This window comes from Corapipo altera, unplaced genomic scaffold (genome assembly GCF_003945725.1).
Source record: "Corapipo altera isolate COAL_440 unplaced genomic scaffold, ASM394572v1 0, whole genome shotgun sequence".
Classification (NCBI taxonomy): Eukaryota; Metazoa; Chordata; class Aves; order Passeriformes; family Pipridae; genus Corapipo; species Corapipo altera.
In genome coordinates this window covers 7388678-7408522 of record NW_020884872.1, presented here as the reverse complement: position 1 = coordinate 7408522, position 19845 = coordinate 7388678, and the positions used below count along the sequence as shown (strand labels likewise).

General features: G+C 58.6%; 1 protein-coding gene across 7 annotated transcripts in view; it reads right to left on the bottom strand.

Moving 5' to 3' along the window:
* BCOR (BCL6 corepressor) overlaps positions 1-18625 on the bottom strand; it is a 59656-nt gene extending 41031 nt beyond the window's left edge. For 5 of the 7 annotated variants that reach the window (XM_027636743.1, XM_027636789.1, XM_027636797.1 and 2 more), the window contains exon 1: positions 18563-18625. The gene's annotated coding sequence lies outside the window, so the exon portion shown is untranslated. Of the gene's footprint in view, positions 1-17980; positions 18541-18562 lie in introns of those variants that run through there. The other 2 variants (XM_027636763.1, XM_027636754.1) reach the window with 2 other exon arrangements.
* Positions 18626-19845: the final 1220 nt, after the last annotated feature.

Genomic DNA, 19845 nt, shown 5'->3' with positions numbered 1-19845 from the left:
GCTGCTGCTGCTGCTGCTGCTGCTGCTGCTGCTGCTGCTGCTGCTGCGAGTGCTTTCAGTAATTCAATGATGCCTGCTCACTCCAGGGAAAGAAATCATTAGCGGGCTCACTGGAGAAATATTAGCAGTCCAAGAGGATCGGCACCGTGTGCAGCCGGAGAGGCAGGTGAAACGTAACCACACTTTCGCGTCCAGCAGCAGAGAGGGAAAGGTTTTTCCTCCCCTCTACCTTGCCTAATGCCACCTCCGCTCACATTAAATTCTAGTTTGCTGCATGAGCGAAGTGTCAGGACAAGCTGCGTTTTATTAACAGGATTATCGCGGCGCATGATTTATTCCAGTGCAAGATTTTAATTGCTCTTCGGAGGTTGAGTCGTTTCTTTTGACTGAGCTTCAGCCTGCATCCTGCTGCTAAATGCTGGGTTAATAAGTAGGGGGAGCCTTTAATGCACAGGATATCCCTCAGCTCTTCCTCTCTCACAAAAATAGAAGCCTTTAAGCAGGAGGCATGATACTCCTTTTACACACACACACACAAACCAGTAACGGGCGATTGACCACTGGGAGTTTAATGCTTAACGTCTCCCAAAGCATCCATGCTTCCCCAGCAAACTCATATCCTTTGTCAGACTACAAAATATGCAAATGATCACTTTGGCATTTAATGGGGAAGAAGCCCAGATTGGGCCTTTAACACAATACTTCACACACGTTCAGAGAGGTTTAAGAACTGAAACGGCAGGAAAGCCTTGTTCCCCAACACTTTTTTCTCCCCTCAGAGAGGCCTTTTGTGCAAAACTCCACGTCTGGAACAAATGTATATTAATGAAATGGCATGTTGACCCTCCTCTCTCCACAACAGTTAGCTTTCCCTAATGAAGTCCGCACAAATTGCTGTGAGGAAACAAAAATCCGTGGAGGTTAGATAGCACACTATCATTCAAAAGGAGCTATTTCACTGGAAAGACGTTTTCTGGACAGATTTACTGGTTTCCAGATGCGCCGCTCGTAATGTTTTCAATAGAGGCAGCAGCAGCATGGAGAGAGTGATTTAGGGTTTTACGTAAGGTTAGTAGCCACCCCATGTGCTGCCTTATCTGTGAGGGACGGACACCAGGACACCAGCTCAGAGAAGGGCCTCGGTGGCACATGGCCCTGCTCCCTATGCCCCGCTCTCCTCAGAGAGGCCCGGCCTGTGCCCAGCCTGGTTTCCTCGGTGGAAGTGTATCATTAAGATAAGGCACAGTGCCTGAATTAGAGCCCATCAATCCCCTGACACGTGCAGATAGCGAAAGGCTGAAGTTGCACAGGCGGCCGAGAGCTTCCCCAGCCACAGCGGGTAATCTGAAGGCTCCATGTCCCACCACCAGAGCGAGGGCAAAGCCCATCAGGTCGCAGGGAGGTGGTGGGATGCCCTGGGAGCCACTGGGCACGTCAGAGCCCGCGCCCTCGAGGGCTGTCAGTCCCTTCCCCAAAGCCACCCCTTGTCGCTGCCCGCCCTGGGTGCGCATGTGTGCAGTTATAATCATCACCGCCCTGATGAACTTCTTGTGAACTGTTTAAAAGTGGAGGTCTGCTGAACGAGAAGCGGCGCCACTGCCAGCCATAATTTCATTGTAATAAGCAGCAGACTCTTAACTCTTCGCACACCCCGACCCTCTCCCCCCTCTTTTTCCCCGCAGGCAGCAGCCCGTCGGGGATGCTGGCTCGCAGGGGACTTCCGCGGCTCGGCCAAACGCCGGCAGCTCCTCGAGCTCTCCGCGCTGCAGCGACGGCGGCGGGGGCGTGGGGGGCACCGCACCTATTTATACTCAGCTTCCGCGGGGGAGGGCGCAGCCGGTCCCGTTATGCAACCTCGACGGCAGGCTGAGCGCCCCAGCGCACGGAGGAAACCGAGGACACGTCTCTCTTTTCCTCCCTCCCTCCTCCTCGTCCTCGTCCTCCCCGCCCGTCACCCACCGGGCCACCGTCGGCGCGTCTCGGGGCGCCGCAGCCCCCCCGGTTGCCCCCGCCGCGCTGCGCGGCGGGGCGCGGATCGGGGCTCGGCAGCCGGAGCGCGCACGGCATTTCCTCCGGGAGGTGTCTGGCCGATAAAGCCATTTGCGGCTAAATATAGACGGTGATGCACGGAGGAGGGAGGGAGGGAGGCGCGGGGAGGGGGGGAGGGGGGCGGGAGTGAGACGCGCAACGCACACGCGGTTCCGCAGCGATGCCGCCGTGCGAAACCAGTTGTGAAAAGCGCCTGCAAGCACTAACCTGCCTCCCGGCGTGCTGCCGAGCTGAGCGGGGCCCCGGCGTGCCGAGCCGTGCCGTGCTGAGCCGAGCCGAGCCCTGCCGGGAACACCCACCGGCCCGCGCAGCCCGCGCCCCGCCGGCCCCGCGCCGCAGAGGCAGGCACAGACACACACCGCGCTGATTAAAAAGGGAAACGTTTGGGTCTCCCTCGCAACGTCAACAGACTTTTGGCAGCCATTGACGCCAGCAGCAGCAAAGTTTTGTTAACACGCTCCTGGCGTGGAAACGAGAAAAACCCGATGCCCGCGGGGAGGGGGGAGAAGGAGGAGGTGGAAGCCTCCACTTCTCCGCGCCTCCGGGGGAAAGAGGAGGGGATGGCATCACTACTCGGGCCAAAACAGCTTTCTTTTGGCCCCTCCCTTCCCAGTTCCCCCCCCCCCCCCCATCCCCATGCCCCCGGGGTGCCCAGCGCCGAGTTTGTGAGGTGAAAGTCTCACCGGGGAGGGAGGTAGGGGGAGGTGGGGGGTGGGGGGGTTGGAGGAAGCCCGGCGGGGCCGGCGGCTGCAGCGAGCCAGGAAGCGGGGCGGGAGGAGAATTGCAGCGGCGCACGAGTTCCCTTTTGGCGCCTTTACTCTTTTCCACCTCCGAGCTCCGCCTGGCAGCCCGCCAGTTTCCACTGCACAAGCCACGGAGCCGGCAGCAGCAGCAGCAGCGCAGCGGCAGCCGGCGGGGAGGGCTGCGAGGGGTATAAAAAAAGACTTCTGCGAGCGCCGATGGCACCGACGGAGCGGCAGGCAAACAACCCGGCCTTTCGGATATTAAAAACGATGCAATAAATTACGCGGCTCTGATCCCTCCCCCACATCACCACCACTCCCCCCCCCCCCCTCCGCCCCGCCGCCGCCCGGTTCCAGGCCAGTGGAAGGATCATTTCTAGATTTGTGAAAATCCCTGAGAGAGAAGTGAACAGCAATCGGGGACTCGTAGCGATCCACTTCGATTAGCCCTCAGCCCCGTTCATCTGGAGCTTGATTTAAAGGGCAGCGCTCGCACGGTATTTATAAGCTTAAATACAGAGTTGATGCTTATGAATGTGTTTAGGTACCTCGTTTATCTTGTAGCTCCGACTTACATATTTACGAGTTACAAAAACAACGACCTGTGCCGCTGCTAGAAAGGAGACTTCAGAGACACCGTATTGCTGCACCGTTTACAATGCGCCGTATAAAGCTCTGAGAGCAGCCAGCGATCTAATATTAGACAAGTGTTTAAAGAACAGGCTTGGTTGCGCTTTTTATACATATATATATATAAAAATAAAAAATACTGTGGGTTATTTTTTGCAACCTCCACACGGCAGTCACCGCTAGTGACACGTTTTGTAAACCAGAGGAGGAAGCTGCAGACTAAGTAGCCGCCGCACGGATCCGCGGATTAGAGAAGAAGTTTGACCTTTACCCGGGACGTGTGGCATTTCATTTAACCATAAAGCTAAGCACAATGCGCCAGCGAGATCGCTAAACCGATTTAAAATACATATTGAGTCATGCACGACTAGTGCATCTCGGTTTAGGCAGCGTGCAGGCAGCGCAAGGGGGTCGGCGTCTATTTTTAAGCCTCCTGCCGCAGCCACCCCCGTCGTCCCCGTGTCCCCCCCTCACCGCGGCTCCCACACCGTCACGTGTCGAACAGCGACCGGGACTTTCTGCCGTGTAAACACGGCGCGGCGGAGCCGACCGAGGGCACCCGGGGCCGCCAAGCCAGAGCCAACACCCGCACCAGCACCCGCGGGGCATCCTCCCCGCCCCGGGCACCGCCACGCCGGGCTGCGCTTGGCTCCGGCCCCACGGAGACACCCCCGCCCGCAGGGGGCTCCGGCGGGGGCGGCCCCTCCGGCACAGGCGGCCCGAGGGAGCGGCGGCCCCCGCGCTCCCCCCGCGCCGCCTGTCACGCCTTGGACCCTGCACAGACAGTCGCAGAGCCGTAGCGGCAGCGGCGCGTTCCCCCTCTCCCATATGCTGCGAGGCGAATCATTGCATCGCTCTCAGCGCCGGCGGCAGCCAAAAAGAGAGAGGGGGGGAAAGTTTTCAATTAATGATAAGCCTAGGAACTGGGGAAGGGGGCGGGGGAGGAGGCCAATGAGGGAAAGTTAAAATGGCTGGCGATCCTTCAAATAACCCTGGCTGCCTTCCCCCGGAGCCTGCACGGCACTGCCCGCCGTGGAGCCCCAGGGGAAGACCCGGACCCACACAAACACACCTCGTCGGGGCGCCCTGGGGGCCAAGGCTGCCTCGGGGGGGCAAAGCTACCTCGGCACACGGCGATGCCCACACCTGAAGGTTACGGGACATTTTGCATGGCGGGGGCACTCGCTCCCATCCCCCCCTTCCCTCTCTCCGGTTAAAACACATCGAGGGGGTGCGACGGAGAGACTGCAAAGGCTCCCACGCACACGGCGGGGAGAGGTGAGGCAGCTGGTACCCAACTTTCAGGCATCACTGCATGAAGGATTTCCCAGAGATTCGCGGGAAACACCGACCCCGTCCGCCGCACTGGCAGCCCTGCACCGCCGGCTACGGAGTCCGCCCCAGAGCCGCCCCCCCCGGCGCGGGCGATGTCTCCGTCCCCCGCCAGCGCACATCGCGGTGGCGGGCGGGATGCTCCCCCCGGGGGGCCGGGGGATTCCTGCCGCCGCTCCGGCCGTGCCGGGAACAAGGCTGCCGGAGGAGGCGGTGGCGGAGGAGGGAGGGAGGGAGCCGCAAACCGGCTCAGTCGCAGGAACCTCCCGGGCCCCCGGGCAGAGGGGGCCCCCCGGCGAGAGCCCGGGCTCCCTCCTTCGCCCACCCGCCGCGGCATCTCCCTACCCAGGCCGTCCGCGCCATTTTAGGCACACACACTCACTCACTCACTCGCACACACACACACACACGCACGGGAGCGAGGTTTCCGCTGCTGCTGCTGCCAGAGACAACAGGCAGCAGCCGAGCCCGGGCTGCGCAGGAGGAGCAGCGGCAGCAGTAGGAGAGGGACACACACACATGCAAACACACACACACACCGCGGGCCAGGCAGAAATGTGCATTTCAGGTAATCTAAGGCCGCATTCACGGAGCGGGGAAGGAAAAGCGAAGGCCTGCGCGACACCCCCCCCCCCCCCAAGCCCATTAACCCGCCGCGCACTCGGCATCCCGGGAGCCCTTCATTGTTGCCTTTATTCCGTATGGCTTTTGCTTTCCAGGAGGGGGATAGAAAGAATAAGAGAGAGGGGAGGGGAAAAAAAAAAAAGAAAAAAAGAAAAATACCACCAAGCCAGCCCCTTCCCCCCGCTCGTCCCCCATTGTTCGGTCGCGGGAGGCTGGGCGAGCGCAGCGCCACGGGCTCGCCATTAGCCGGGCTCCGCCGAGCCCCCCTCCGCCCCCAATAGCTCGGGAAACTTATGAGGCGAGAGGACGGGGGGGAGCCCCCCCCAGCGAATACAAAAGTCCCAGCGCTCCTGCGAGAAAGAGTTGGGCGAAGGCCTGCGCTCACTTCCGCAACGTTATCCTTGCAGAAATACCGGAGCACGGCCCCCCGTTTCCTTCCCCCAGTCCCCGCCGCACCCCCGGGGGGGCGGGGGGGGAGTGATTAATGGGACGTACGCCCTTGGTTTCCCTCCGGCCACCCCGGCACACCGCTCCCCGGCGCGGAGCCGCCGCCGCACGCCGGGCGGGGGCGGCCCCCCCCATGCATCCGTCGGGGACGTTGGGAGATATTGATCACGGACGACTTCATTTTGCATAACTGCGGCTGACAGGGCCTGTGGTTCCCTCATTTGCGGAGCAACAGCTTCGCGGAGCTGAGGGGATGGGGAGCGGCTCCCTCCGCTTCCCCCCAGGGCCCTCCCTCCCTCCCCGCAGATGCAGCCCCGCAGCCCCGCCGGGGGACGGCGGCTCCCGCGCCTCATGCAGCAAATGGCCGGCGCACAACAGGGAAATATTAAACTTAGGTGCCTCCGTCTCTCGTTCTACCTAGCGAGGCCGGCCTGGGAGCCTCTCGCTCCCCGCAGGGCTTTGTCTGCTCAGCCACGGCGGGGCCGGGGCCAGGGCACGGGGACCTTCGCCGGCCGCATTTAAGAAAAAGTGCTTGGGAAGTTGGGTTTTTTTCCTCCTTTTTTAATTTCTTTTCTTTTAATCCCTCCTCCTCCCAACAACAAACAAACAGCTCGGTTTCTGCTGAACAATGCATAAAAATTAGCCTCGCCCCAAAGTTTATGTCGGGTTTATGGCGCTAACGTTTCTCTTTAACGGGAATCGCTTTCCCGAGCACTTCTGGAAAGCGCTGGCGAGCCCTCGGTTACGAAAGCTGCATTACGAGCACCTCGACTAAACGTCGCTGCAACTCCGTGTCCCGACCTCACATCAACCTTCTCCAGACCTTTAGAGGCAAACGTCCAGGATGGGCACAGCCAGCGCCAACCACCGCCCGCCTCGGCTTGCGGAAAGCACCGGGGAAAGAGAAAAGGAATCCCAACAGCAACGCTCGGTTTTTCCGTGAAAAATTGTAAAATAAAAATAATTTTTTAAAAAAGGTAAGAAAAAGAAGAAAAAAAAAAAAAGGACATAAAGTTGCCGGTGGCGGCGGTGCCCCGGCAGAGAAGAGGGCAGCACGGAGGCCGCCGCCGGCCCTGCCTTCCCATCCCGGCGCTCCGCACCGAAACAAAGCAGCGAATCAACTGCGATGCAGATGGGCGGCTATGAATTTTTTGCTGCTGCTTAGAGCTTTAATTACTCGTTCTTGATCCGTGGGACTACGACACGACACCGCCAAGGTTAAAATGCCCTGAACAGCTCTGAGCAGATGTGAACGAGTTGGCAGACGCGCAAATGAGGTCTGCCTCTAAGCATGATAACAAGTGACTAATACATTGCATATCGCTGAAAGAAAATTATTTTTCTCTAATTTGCATTAGCTTTTTTTTTTTTTTTAACGCCGGCGACATTCCCTCCTCAGAGGCAGGCAGCATAATCCTGAAAATATTGCTCCGTGACTTTAAAAGATTTGGAAGGAGGCAACGATTGCCAGTGTTTTGGCTATGCAAGTGTTTTGGCTATGCAGGCTTGTTTATCTTTCCGCCTTTGCTCCAAGGCGAAACTAGTTTCACAAGCAGTATTCTTGCAGAAAAATGGCACATGTCATATAAAACACCGGTTTATAGGAATTGATGCTAAAATTGCTGAATGACTACTGGTGTACTTTTGCCACTAATAGCACAGCATAATCCATAAAGGACCAAGGGGACAGTCAAGGCCAAAAGAGAAAAAAAAATAGATTGACTGGAGAGAAATAGATAAAGACAACCCATCGACCAAAATTACTAACACAGGGGGGTGGGAGAGGAAATAAACATCTCCCCTTACCACCTGCTTTCCACCCCAGGGCCGCGTCGTCAAAAAGCCAATAGTATGTGGAGGTCACTTACTATATAAAACACAGCGATTCTCGTAGGTAGTGAAATTATGTCAGGTACAAATATAGGCCAGAACCCAGTTCTCCAAGTTCCCTTGACTTTCCAGAGGCTCTTCTGAAAGGGCCAGGAGATCACTCTGGGTACTGGAGCAAACTTCAAGAACAGACTACATTTTATATCCTACACTCAGATGGCAAACCGAGGAGGGGCTTAGATGCAGAGGCTTTGAGCAGAAAATAGCCGCTCGGGCAATTTATGCACGAGGAGTTTTACACTGAAGACCTACTCCAGGGGTCCCTGTGCGTCCAGGTTATCGGGGGTCGCATGCTGACATCTCAAGCGATAACAACTTCTCCTCTGCCAACACGTGTTTGGGAGGGAGACGGGCTGCCAGCCCCAGCACCGCCTTACGCCCGAGGCCAGCCCGAGGCCAGCAGCGGCTCGGAGCGGGGCTGCCCCCTCCTCCCACGGGGCTGCCGGGACGCCTCTCCCGCTGCTCCCGCGAAGTCACCAGGGCCGGCGCAAACCTGCCGCCGGGGGGGATTTCCCAGTGCCGGGGCCGGGCACGGAGCCGGCCGCTCCTCCGGCTGCCTCTCTGCGCTTGTAAATCAAGCGGAGGAGGAAAGGGGGGTCGGGGGAGGTGGGGGGGGACGCTTCTCCCCGCCCAGTGGCGTTTGCTTAAGCGACGCGGCGGGCGGCCAGGGAACGATGCTGGGCGCCCCTCCGCCGCCCGGGATGCTCCGCAGAGCCCCGCGGCCGTCCCGCCGGGCCCCGCAGCGCCGGGCGGTGCCTCCGGGAGCGGCGGAGCGGCCCCGGGGCCGCTCCGGCCGCAGCGAGAGCTTTTGTGTGCGAGTGCCGGCGAGGCGCGGGCTTTTCGCGCTCCAACAGCTGTCACATTATTTGCACTGGCTGTAAACAGCCTTCGCCTTCCCCCCCCACACCCCGCCTTGCCACAGAGTTAAACCCAGACTAACAATCCTCAGTTAGAGATCAAACCAACAACAGCAGCATTGTGTCTGCCTTCATTGCTTTACCATCAACTACTGCAGCTGGTTTACTCGAAACAAGGAACACCCTCTACCCACCTCCCCCGCCCAGGGGCCAGAAACGTGCTTGTTCCCGGCGGTCGGCCAGGCGGAGGGGCTCCGGGGGGATTCTGCGGGCCAAGGCTGGGGGGTGCTGCTCCGCCAACGCGATGTCGGCGGGGTCCCGAGCGCCGCGGAGCTACTCCCTACAGCGGAGAGGGGTTTCCAGTCAGCACTCGCTCCCGACGAAACGCCTTCAGTCAGAAGTTGAGCTCCGCTCTCGGTCTGGCTTTTGGGAAGGGCGAGGGGGAACCCCGCTGTAGCGGGGAAAGCCGCGCCTGCAGCTGCGCGGCGCCCCGCGGCACATGGTGAGCTCGCCCCCGCGGCGCGTCCCCGAGCAGCCCTTCCCCGGGAAAGTCGGGTTATTCACAGTCCCTGCCCGGTCGCCTCGCCCCGGGCCGCCGGTCCGACCTGCTGGGGCAGCGAACCTCCAGCCGAGGGGCCCCTCCGCCACCCCTGCCCCGGGCGGTGACCCCGCAACCCGCGGCAGCCCCGGCCCCTCCGCGCAGCCGGTTGGCTGAGAGGCGCTTCCACCTTCCTCCCTTTCCATCGTAAGGCAAGGAAAAAAAGATGCCAATAACCTAAAGCACGACTCCAGCTTCGCTCACGATACAACCACCTGGCAGCAAAGGAGTGCACTGCACACTCTCAGTGGGCCTTCTGTTGGGCACAGCTGGAATTTGAGTGTAAATCCTCGTACCTCCTTCCCTGCCCTTACTTGTTTTTACATCTGCAGCAAAGCTAGAGAAGAGGTGGAATTTACTTTACAGAAGCAAGGGAAAAATAAATCTGTTCGAGGAAACCTTTCTGTACCCAGTCTGACTCCTGGCATTACCCAAATTATGCGTCTCTTAAGTGAAATCCAAGACACAGCAACTTCCTCTGAAATTTGTGTCCCACACAAACTCTTGAAGAGGCTGATGGAGTAACACTTTCTAGGTACCTATATGCAGTTTGAGAGCCAGCACAAGAAAGGAAAAATAGCTGATTTTATTGGAAGCACGTCTCCATCTGGGCCTGACTCCTGCCAAAGGGCAGCACTCCCCAGGCAGGTGAGGTGCTTCACACCAACGTGATAAGTCTCCAATCGACTTCTGAATCTGATTCACTGACCAAAGATGCCAGTATGTACTCGCAGGTCAGTATCATCGACTCTTCATTGCCTATACGTAGCTAGAAATCTGCTGGCCTGGTAAAAACCACTGCTAACAGAACAATGTCAGCAAAGGCTGCAACAGAGTCTTGTGAGAGACGGGCGATTCGTGCCTACTGAGGCTCTTTCAGCACAAAGGCTTTTAGAGGAAGAAGAGAGAGAAGGGGGAAAAAAAGGAGGGAGGGCTCTCGTGTTTCAGGGCTGCTGTCCCCTGGGAACCAAGAACCAAGTGTAGCTTCAATCAAATGCTGACTTCTCCTCCGGGAGCTCAGTAGGAAACCTGATCTCACTAGCTCATGCCTGCCTCCATGCATATAGGCTGGGTTTTCTTTCATACCAGCAATTTGTATAAAGAGGGGAGCCAATACAGTTTATTGCAAACGAGATCTTGCAGTAATGGATCTAGAGAGATATTTCTGTAGCTAAAATAAGACAACCTTCAGCCACCTGCTCAGGGCAGGCTGCACCACAGCCGCCTCCAGCTCCACACGCATTGCTCCGCTGTGGGCGCCCCTGGCACTGCACAGCACAGCCTCCCACGCATCTCCCCGAGCCCTGCATCCTCCCCAGCTGGCAGCAGCCACCCTGGGTTGGGTTTTTTGTGCAATGCCAGGTTACACTTCCATTAAAACGTTTACCCTGGGAGATCACTTCCTGCTTGCAAGTATTGTTCCGGCTTCCCCTGCTGCTCCCAACTTTAGCCAGAGCTATTTCTCTCCTCGCCCAGTGCGGCGTGGAGACCCCAGGGTCTCCATCCCTGCTTGTTGGCCCTGGGCTGCCCTGGCACGGCAAAGCACAGCATGGCACAGCAGAGGAGGTCTGCGGGGAAAGGCAGGCCAGTCCTCCAGGCGGAGCTCCGCATAACTTCACACCGGGCTGCTTAATTCTGCACGGGGCTTTGCTAATCCACTTTGTGCTTGACTATTGAAACACGCTGCACGGGGAGCACGACCAGGCCAGAGCAAGGTGAGCCTGGGGGACCGAAGACTGTGGGAAGGACTTTCCCCAACACCCAGGTCAGCCTTCTACCGCTGTGGGCAAGCCGAAGAGGCTTAAAGCACAACACAGCACACCGGGGCGTGGGAGCAAAGGGGATTGCCTGGGGATCAGAGATCCCTGTAGGATCTCTCCATAGCTGGGAGCTTTCATACGGAGAAAGTTTGGCTCAGGGAGAGAATTTACACTTAGAGGAGCTCAGCCCATCCCTTCCCGTGCCATTAACAGTTTCTCTGCTAATTTCAAGGAGAGCTGAGAATATGCCCCTACAGCTTTGATTTCACTTCTCTGTCCCTACCTGTCATCATAGGCAAATGCCATACTCAAGCCCTAAGTAAACAAGCCCCACGAAGCTCTCTCACCCCCCTCCAGGAGACTCCCAGCTACAATGCCACCCCACTCCCAGGGAACGCAGGGGAAACACAGCAGTGGGTGAGGGACAGGCAGCCCCACAGCACCTGGTCCACACATACACAAGGACACTCATCGGGCTGTCCCAAGCATGAAGTCTGCTCTCTGCGCAAGTACAGGTGTATTTCTCTCTTCTATCAACTGTGCCAAGTACTGGCTACTCCAAAACTCCCATGAAGTTGGAATTCTGACTTTTATAACAGAGGATGCAGGCCCAAATGTTTTGTAATATGCACATACTGAAAGACATACAAAACGTCCAGTTGAGGTATTCCCAAGCCTTAAATGAGCACTTGAGGTAAGAGCAAGAGCTACTCCAGCTGAAAACTAAAAGCAAAATACACTCTGAGAAAGAAAAGGCTGACTGGCAGACTGCAACCCACTGCGGGCCGTCTAGAGGTGTGTGGGGAATGACCCTGCCACAGCACTGTGCCAGTGAAGCTCCTGGATGTGGGAGATTGCTCTGAAGGCAGCAGGAGCCATGGAAAGGAGAGCATGTTTGCTGGGAGCACTCTCATCTCTCCTGGCCAGGGAGCAGGCAGAGGAAGCACAATGCCAGGCTTTCCCAGTGTGGGCTTGGCCGCGCAGCGTGGCCCCGAACCTCCCCCTTTCTCCTGTGCTCTACTGAACACACTCGGCTCTTTATACGAGCCGTTCCCAGTGTGGCTGGTGGATTCTGCTCTTTCCACTTTAATTGTCTTATCCAAATAAAGCTTTGTTTTCCTTAGCACGACAATCCCAACATTCAGGCCGAGATTTTCATTGGACAGAGGAGATATTTTATTCTCCGATTGTTTAGGGAGTCAGGGCTTACAAGGAACAGCCCTGGTTTGTGTGCCTCCGCTCACAATGGGGTCTTTGCAGCCCCAGTCTCCGTCATGTAGATTCATTTTCCGGAGAGATAGGGATGAGAATCATGTTTCTCTCAATTTCATAGCTTTCCAAGTCTACCCTAGACTTTAACAAGTCTTTTAGTTTGCACCTAGACAATAAATTTAGTTTAATTTAGCTTCCGGTCTTTAATTTTAGCAGGTCTTCTTTTTGCATGCAAATCAATATGGCAATTACCATCTAAAAGCTCGCCCAGCCCTAGGTCAATGTAAATTGATCATTGTCCGCCTTCTACAAAATAACACGGGAGTCTGTGGTGCATAATGAGATTATACTGAAAACTGTCTTTCAGATCACAAATTATATTTCATGCTGTCAGGATCTTCTCCAAACGGACTTCCTTGCATGTCTAATCACACAGCACCAAATCTGTCAGCTCATGAGGTAGGTTTGGGGTGCAAAGAGCAAAGGGAGAGTCCCAAATAATTCAGACAATAGTTTCAGAAAACAGGCAGGCAGGTACAGAGGCGTGCTCTCACTCGCTAACTTTTCCAGCGTTGGAAGAGATGAGAGGAAAAAAAATCCCCGCTCAGCCAAGAACTGTTGTCCAGCAAACATGAAAAAATTAATTCCCTGCTGGAAACCAGCAGAACTTTCCTAAAGCCACATTAGCAAGGAGTTCTTGGCCTCCTTTCCATCCCCACCTCGTCTGCTCAGCCATTCAAAGGAGCTTTGGCAGCCTGCTCCAGAGAAACCCCCACGAAAGACACACTCCCCTGGCAGAGACGTCCCTGCCCGCCGCAGCCTGGGGACCTGAGTGGGTCGGGTTGGAGGGAAAGGTCGCTCCGGAGCAGCGGTTGCTGTAAGCCGGTTCCCTGAAAGGCCAGAGGATTAACGGGATCTGCTCACGGCCAGGGGAACTCCCCCTGCCTGCAGCCCGGGCCTCTGCGCTGCCTCCGGCACACACACGCGATGCAGCCAGCGAGCGCTGCTCAGCAGAGCTAAAAGGGGTGAGCCCAGCTCTCCACACCACTACTCAGGTTATTGCGACACCAAGAAAGAGGGGAGCAGGCCCACTCTGACCATCAATTATTTCTAAAGCAACACCAGCCTAAGGAGGAAGTATTAAACTCGGCTTCATGCTGCTCTTTCCAAGCCCGCACTAAAACATGATCTATTGTGGTGTGTGAATCACACATCACCTGTCCAACCCAACTATGCTGCAGGGTCCCAGCAAGACTCCAGACCTCTGTCAAGACATGCAGAAATCAGAGATCACCTGTCCTCTATACCAATCATCGATATACTCCAAGCCACATTTACTCTGAGGGCAACGTGGCTGCTACAGCTATGACCTGAACTGGAGCAGGCCTTTTGCCTGTCTTTGCAGGGGCCACTCATCGGTCAAAGTTGAGAGACCTTGTAAACGACAGCCACAGATTGCCAGGACTACTTTGGTATGTGCAGCACTCATTATTTTGGGCTGTGGTGGCCTGCATCCATTTTCTCCACAAACGGAGACATGAAAGCATGTCAACAACTTCATGCGGTCTTGCAGTTGCACAGATCCAGAAAGTTTGCTTGTACAGACTGTACAGGAGCCCCTGAAGCTTAATTGCTGTTAGGGGACCTTGGCTGCTTCATCAGTTTTTTAAAAAGTGAATTATCATGGAGTGGAGAAAGAGGAGGGAAAAGGGATGGCAATTTTGAACTGCCTGAGAAGCTGCAGCTCTTGGCACATCCTGGTAAAGGCAGATACAGCGTGTGACACGGAGCCTAGATTGTCCACCAGCACAGGAATAAAGCCAAGGCACCAGTATTGTTTCAAGACCCAGTCCATATTTGGGCATTCAGCTCACACATCCTAAGTATTGCTCTAAATATTAGAGACATTTGCCAACGTGTGGTTCATAATGCGCTCAAATGGGAGAAGTCATTTCTGTTCGCTCTCAGATTACTGCTTTGGTCTTGATGGTGGGGTTTTTTTTGGGGGGGGGGGGGGAGAAGGGAGGGAAACCCTGCTGAGTCTGTTTGCACTGGTCTCTATTAGATATGCAACAAATCTGCCATTTCCGGCATTGCTTCTATCTAATTAGAGATGTATTTAGATGTGACGTGTAAATAAGCGCTGAGCTGCCTGCTGCCCTGGCTGCGGACTGCTCGGGAGCATTTCCAATAAGGCTGTAGCGCCCGGAACCAGGGCTCAGACAAAGAGGGATGGGAATGGTCTGCGCTGCAGGCGAATCCAACAAAACCAGCTTTTATCTATCGCTCTAAAGCCTTAACTGCTTTTAATCTGTACCGCCCAGGCTTGCACGCCAGGATCTCATCTCATCCACCGAGGACGTCTCAAGCACAAAAGGAAGCACACACATGCACGCAGGAGCTGCAAATAACCCCCAACCCACCCGAGCCTCAACGCAGACCCTGCTCTCCACCTGCCCTTACACTCCACGAGGTATGTGTGCTCCCGTGGGCTTCCAAACACCCCGAGGCAGGTACGCCCGGCTCCTGCCTGCACAGACAACGAGCCAAGGGCTGCCCCACACTGTGAGCACACACGCGGCCCCGTGGGGCAGAGGACGCCGAGCTGCCAGGGGACAAGTTGACGGGACCTGAAGGTGGCTACGGAAACTCGCTCCCCGCGTGGGGTCGGGAACATCCATCACGGGGTTTCCACTGCAGCCCGCAGGAAGGGAGGGGGAGGGCACGGCGGGCCCGCGGAAGGAGGAGAGCCCCAGGGACGCCCCGATGGCAGGCCCCGATGCCCCCGAGCCCGAGGAGCTGAGGCAGCTGCCCTGGCCCTGCGGCGGCCCGACCCCGGCTCCAAGCACTCCTCGGAGTTTCCAGAGAGAGGAAACTCCTGGGAACAAAATCATCTGGCGCTTGCCTCGTGAACTCTTTTCCTGTTGTGGGAAACATCTCTTATAAAGCCATTAGATGGACCGGGCAGAGCTGCCTCGTCCCGACCCCCGGCTCCGACAGCATCCCTGCGATCGCTGCTGCTATCGCAGCTTTCCAGTCCGGAGCAGCCAGCCCTGATCTTCTCTCGGCCTTAAGGGTTAACAAGCATCTCCACCAAAAAAAAAAAAGAAAAAAAAAAAAGAAAAGAAAAAAGAAAGAAAGGAAGAAAAGAGGGGGAAAAAAAAAAAAAAGAAAAAATATCGCTGTGACCTTTTCCTCTCCGTCTCCCCCACTCTCCCTTTCAGGCTCTGGTTCTTGAGCTCGCAGGGAGCCTGAGCGGCTGTCTAGACCGATCTATCACAGACGGACAAACAATACCAGGAGAAGCCCCTGCCCGGTCCCTCAGCCTCCGCCACTCACCTTAGAAATGGCGAAGAACAGAAAAGTGACCGCGATACAATCCTCCCCGGTATATTTATAGCCTTCCACACAGCCCACCTTCATGCCTGACAAATGAGATTTTGTCTGCTCTCTGAGCGTACGCTCCAATAAACACACACACACTTTTTTTTTTTTTTTGGTGCCTGTTTGGTTTTGGTAACATTCGGGGCTCGTCCCGCCGACCTCAGGGTGGGCAACAGCCCACCATGCCCGTGAGGGGCGGCAGGTTTGACAGTCGGGGAGGGAGGGGCTCGGGGGGGGAGCAGTGGGGGTCCCGGTCACTCGTCCGTACGTAACCTCCCAACCTGGAAACTTCAATGTCCGTATTCATCACGCCCCTTCGCACCCAGCCCCCCTCACCCGAAGTGCTCCCTGGTCCCTGCCAGCCCTCCAGGTTGCGTATTAAAGAGGTGTACGGGGCGAGGAGCCGGAGGTCCAACGCTGCAAAAGGCTGGGGAATAACTAATGAGCTGTGCAGCCCATTGATCCGGTGCATACTTCCTAATTAACTCTGAGTCACCTATTTGTGACAGCAATTCAAAGAACCGCACCAGGGATAAACTGTAACCCCGGCGCGCGAAGGCAACCCGGCGGGAGGGGGGGGCGGAGAGAAGGAAGAGGCGGCGGAGGGTGGGGGGCTGGGGGAGGAATTTGCTCCTAATCCTCCTAAAAGCAATTAGACTGAGCGCTGCGCTGGCTACCGCTCGGGAAGAAGAGAAAAAAAAAAAAAAAAAAGGGAAAAAAAACCACCCAGGGGCTCCGACAGCAGAACCGAAAGGAAATGAATCGGTGTGTCGCAAGGGCGACAGCACCGGGCTCCAGACAGACAGGCAAGCACGAGCGTCTCGGGGACGAAAGTCGGCGAGAGAGGCGGCTAGAGGAAGGGGAACGCCGGGCTCGGTTGGGCAGCGGCCCGCACGGAGCTGCGGGAGGAGCGGCGACCCGGGAGTGGCAGAGTCACCGGCGGGGGATGCGGACGCTGCCCGGGGGACCGAGACCCGGTACCGCTCGCCCGCTCTCGCCCCCAGCTTTGTTCCCAAGCGGCTCTGGCGGGGCATTGCTCTTCCTGGCCGCCCCCCGCGGTAGGGCCACGGGGAGGGGGCGGGAAAAAAAAGTTAATAGAAACCTTTGAAAAATCCAGGCTTGGCTACCCGGTGCGGGTTGGGCTCCCCCCGCCCTCCCCCCCCCCCCTTTTAATACAAACACGAATACAAAAGCCGCGGGCTCCAAAGAGCAGATGAAAGCAATGAACAGAGTTTCTGGAAAAGATTCATTAGTGGGAATTAATGCCGCGAGGAGCTCCGAGGCGATACCATTAAAGCCAGTCCCCATACTTTGTCAGTTTTGCACCGCTCACTATGGTGGGGGCTTTTTTTTTTTTCTTGTCGGGGTAGATGGGGGAGGTTCTTTTCGCCTCCCCCTCGCCCCCTCTACAATCAACAAACCCGGGATCCGACAGACATCGCGGAAACGAGAGGGGGAGGAAGGAGGAGGAAAAAAAAAAAAACAACCACCCAACATACACACACATAGAGAAAGAGGAACGTGAACGTTCCGCAGCCCTCGCCCCCGGACTCGCTCCGCGAACATCAAATGCATGCCTCATATGCTGCGCAGAGCCGCCCCACTTGGCCCCGGCTTCACAAAGCAGCCTCCGCTCCCTCCCCGCCTGGCCGTCCCCCTCCGACCGGCCCTTTGATGGCAAGCCCCGAGCCTCCCTCTGGCTCGCTCTCCCAACTCCAAACTACATTTTCGGGCTGACTAAACTTCCGTGTCACGCCGGACCTCACGCCAGCACAGCTCCGCGTACGGGAAAACCCCGGGCCGCCCTACCCCACGTGCGCCGCGGCGCCCGCCCCGCCGGGGCGGAGGGACAGGGGGGAGCAGCGCCCCGGGCTCTCCCGGAGAGGGGAACGGCAGCCCGGCAGCGGGTTCTCCCCGCCGCTCACCTGCCCGGCGCCGCGGGACCGCGCTCTGCTCCCGGCGGGGAGCGCAGAACCCGGCCCTCCCGGCGCGGGGGCCGTCCCCGCTCCGCGAGTCGGCAGCGCCGCTCCTCGCTCGCCCCGTCCCACGGGAGCCCCCGCAACGCCGCTTGCTCCGGTGTCTTCCCAGTCACAAAAGTGCGAGACAGCGAGAACACCGCCACCACTCCCCACACGGACGCACCGGAGCCAACAACGCGACCGGGGTGCTTCCCCCTCCGCCTCCGCTGCCCCAAACAGGCATCTTTACCAGCAACTGCCTCCAAACTTCCCCTGCGCCGCCGCAGCCCCGGAGGCGCACCGGCAGACCCCTCTGACCCCGCCGCTCCCGCCCCAGCCCCGCTGCCCCGCGCTGTAACTTTCTGCGGCGCCACCGCCGCTCTGCCTTCCCTTCCCCGCGGCGGGTCGGGGGGAGCCCCGCGACCGCCCCGTCACCGCGGGACTCGGCGGCGGCGGCTCTTCCGCACGGGAGCTGTTCGCGGAGCGGAGCACAGACCTTCCTTCCGCGCCGCGGGTCCCCGCACCGTCGCCTGGCCCTGCTGCTCTCTCCCTGGAAGGGCAGCCCCGTCAGGGGTGGGAGGAAGAGGCGAGAAAAGTTTCACGATTCCACTCTCCCTCTCTTGTGGGTGCGTGTTCCGCGGCTTGCCCCGGCGCGGGCGGGTCGGGGAAGGGGTGCGAAAAGAGCAGGGAGCTGCGGGGCGCCGGAGCGCGGCCGCCTTCTGCGCCGACGGGGCAGGTGCCCACGGGAAGGGCTTTGCTCCTCGGCTCGGTTGGGCTCAGCAGCGGGAGTGGGAGCGGCAGCCCGCGATGCTCATTCCGGCTGCCGGCTCTGGTTTGGCAGCGCCATGTTGCTGGCTTGCTCCGGGCGAAGTTCCTGCGCTGGCGAGCGCGGCGCTCCCCACATCTCGCCCGCGCCGCCGTCTCCCGTGCCCTGGCCGCCGCGGCTTTGTGTGTGTGTGGCTGGGGATTTAATTCTCCTCCTCCTCTTCTCCTCCTCTCTCTCTCTCTCTCTCTCTTTTTCTTCCTCTCCCCCCCCCCCTCCCCTCTTTAGTCCGCCGGGAAAGCCGCTCTTCCTCACCTTGCCGCTGGGAGACCGGGCTCCGTCTGCTGCACGCTGCGCTCCCCTCGCATCCCCCCTCCCTCTCTTCCTCCTCCTCCTCCTCCTCCTCCTCCTCCTCTAGCCGCCGCCTCCCCTCCCTTCCCCTCCCCCCGGGCAGGCGCTGCACCGAGGGAGCCGCCGCCAGCAGCAGCGGCAGCAGCAGCGCCGCCACCGCTTTTTCCCTCAGCAAGTTTCCCCCTCCCCTGGCTGCGTTTCCCTGCCCAGGCAGGGATCGCCCGGCCGCTCGCCCGCTTCCCCCCCTCTTGCCCTGACTAATTGATTTGCCCCCCCCTTGCCGCGCCGCCAGCCCCTCGCCTCGCCCGCTCCCCCCGGCTGGCACAGGTCGCTGCCAAGCTGCGGCGCCCCGGGGAGGACTCCGCGCTCCCGCGATCCCCGACCGGCAGGAGGGGAAAGCCGCCCCCCCGCCCCGCCGATACTCCCCTCTCTCGCTACCCAGAAGGCCAGTGGAGAACCGCAATTACCATAAAGCTCCGCTCACTCCGCTCCGCCAAGCTGTCAAAACCCCGGCGGCGGCGGCGCTGCCAGACATCGCTGCGAGCCTCCGCGGCGGGTCGCGCCGCGCTGCCACCCCCTGCCACCCTGCCCGCCCCCGGCCCCTCTGCTGGGTGCCCCCGACCCTCCCGCCCCGCTCTCCCCCGCGCTCTCCGCAGCACCGCGGTGCTCGGAATCTCCCCCGGCGGTGCAGCCCGCGCCCCTCAACCAGACCCGCCGGCTCCGGGTTCCCCCCGTCTCGAAAAGGCATCCCCGCTCCCCCAGGACCTGCCGAGGGCTCGCAGCCGTCGTAACCCCCTTCAGGGGGTCACACTAACGCACGGACCCTTTCGTCCGCAGCCTCCCACACCCGTGGAGGGCTGTGTGTGTCGCCCCCCGACCCCGGGGTCCCTCTCTGGTCCCACCCGCCGCCCCCAGCTTCGCGTGGTACGCGGCTCGGCCGCGCTGATTTCCGCGCTTCCCCCCGGTCCTCGTCTCCGAGCTCTGAATCGGGATGGAAAAAAAGCCACTCGTTTGTCAACGTCTGCATTGCGGGGGGCGGGGGGGCCGAGGGGGACCTTATTAAAGCGCGTTTTCGCCTTATCCGGCTTTGGCAGCCCTTAACGCGCTTTTTACCGGGTGTGAGCGGTGTGGCAACCCGGGGTAGGGTGACGACTGAAGCGCCGTTTCCCTCCCTGGCATTTCTACGACTGCTTTAAGATTCCTGCCCGGAACGTGGAGCCCTTTAATCTCCGGGTTGGTAGTTATCG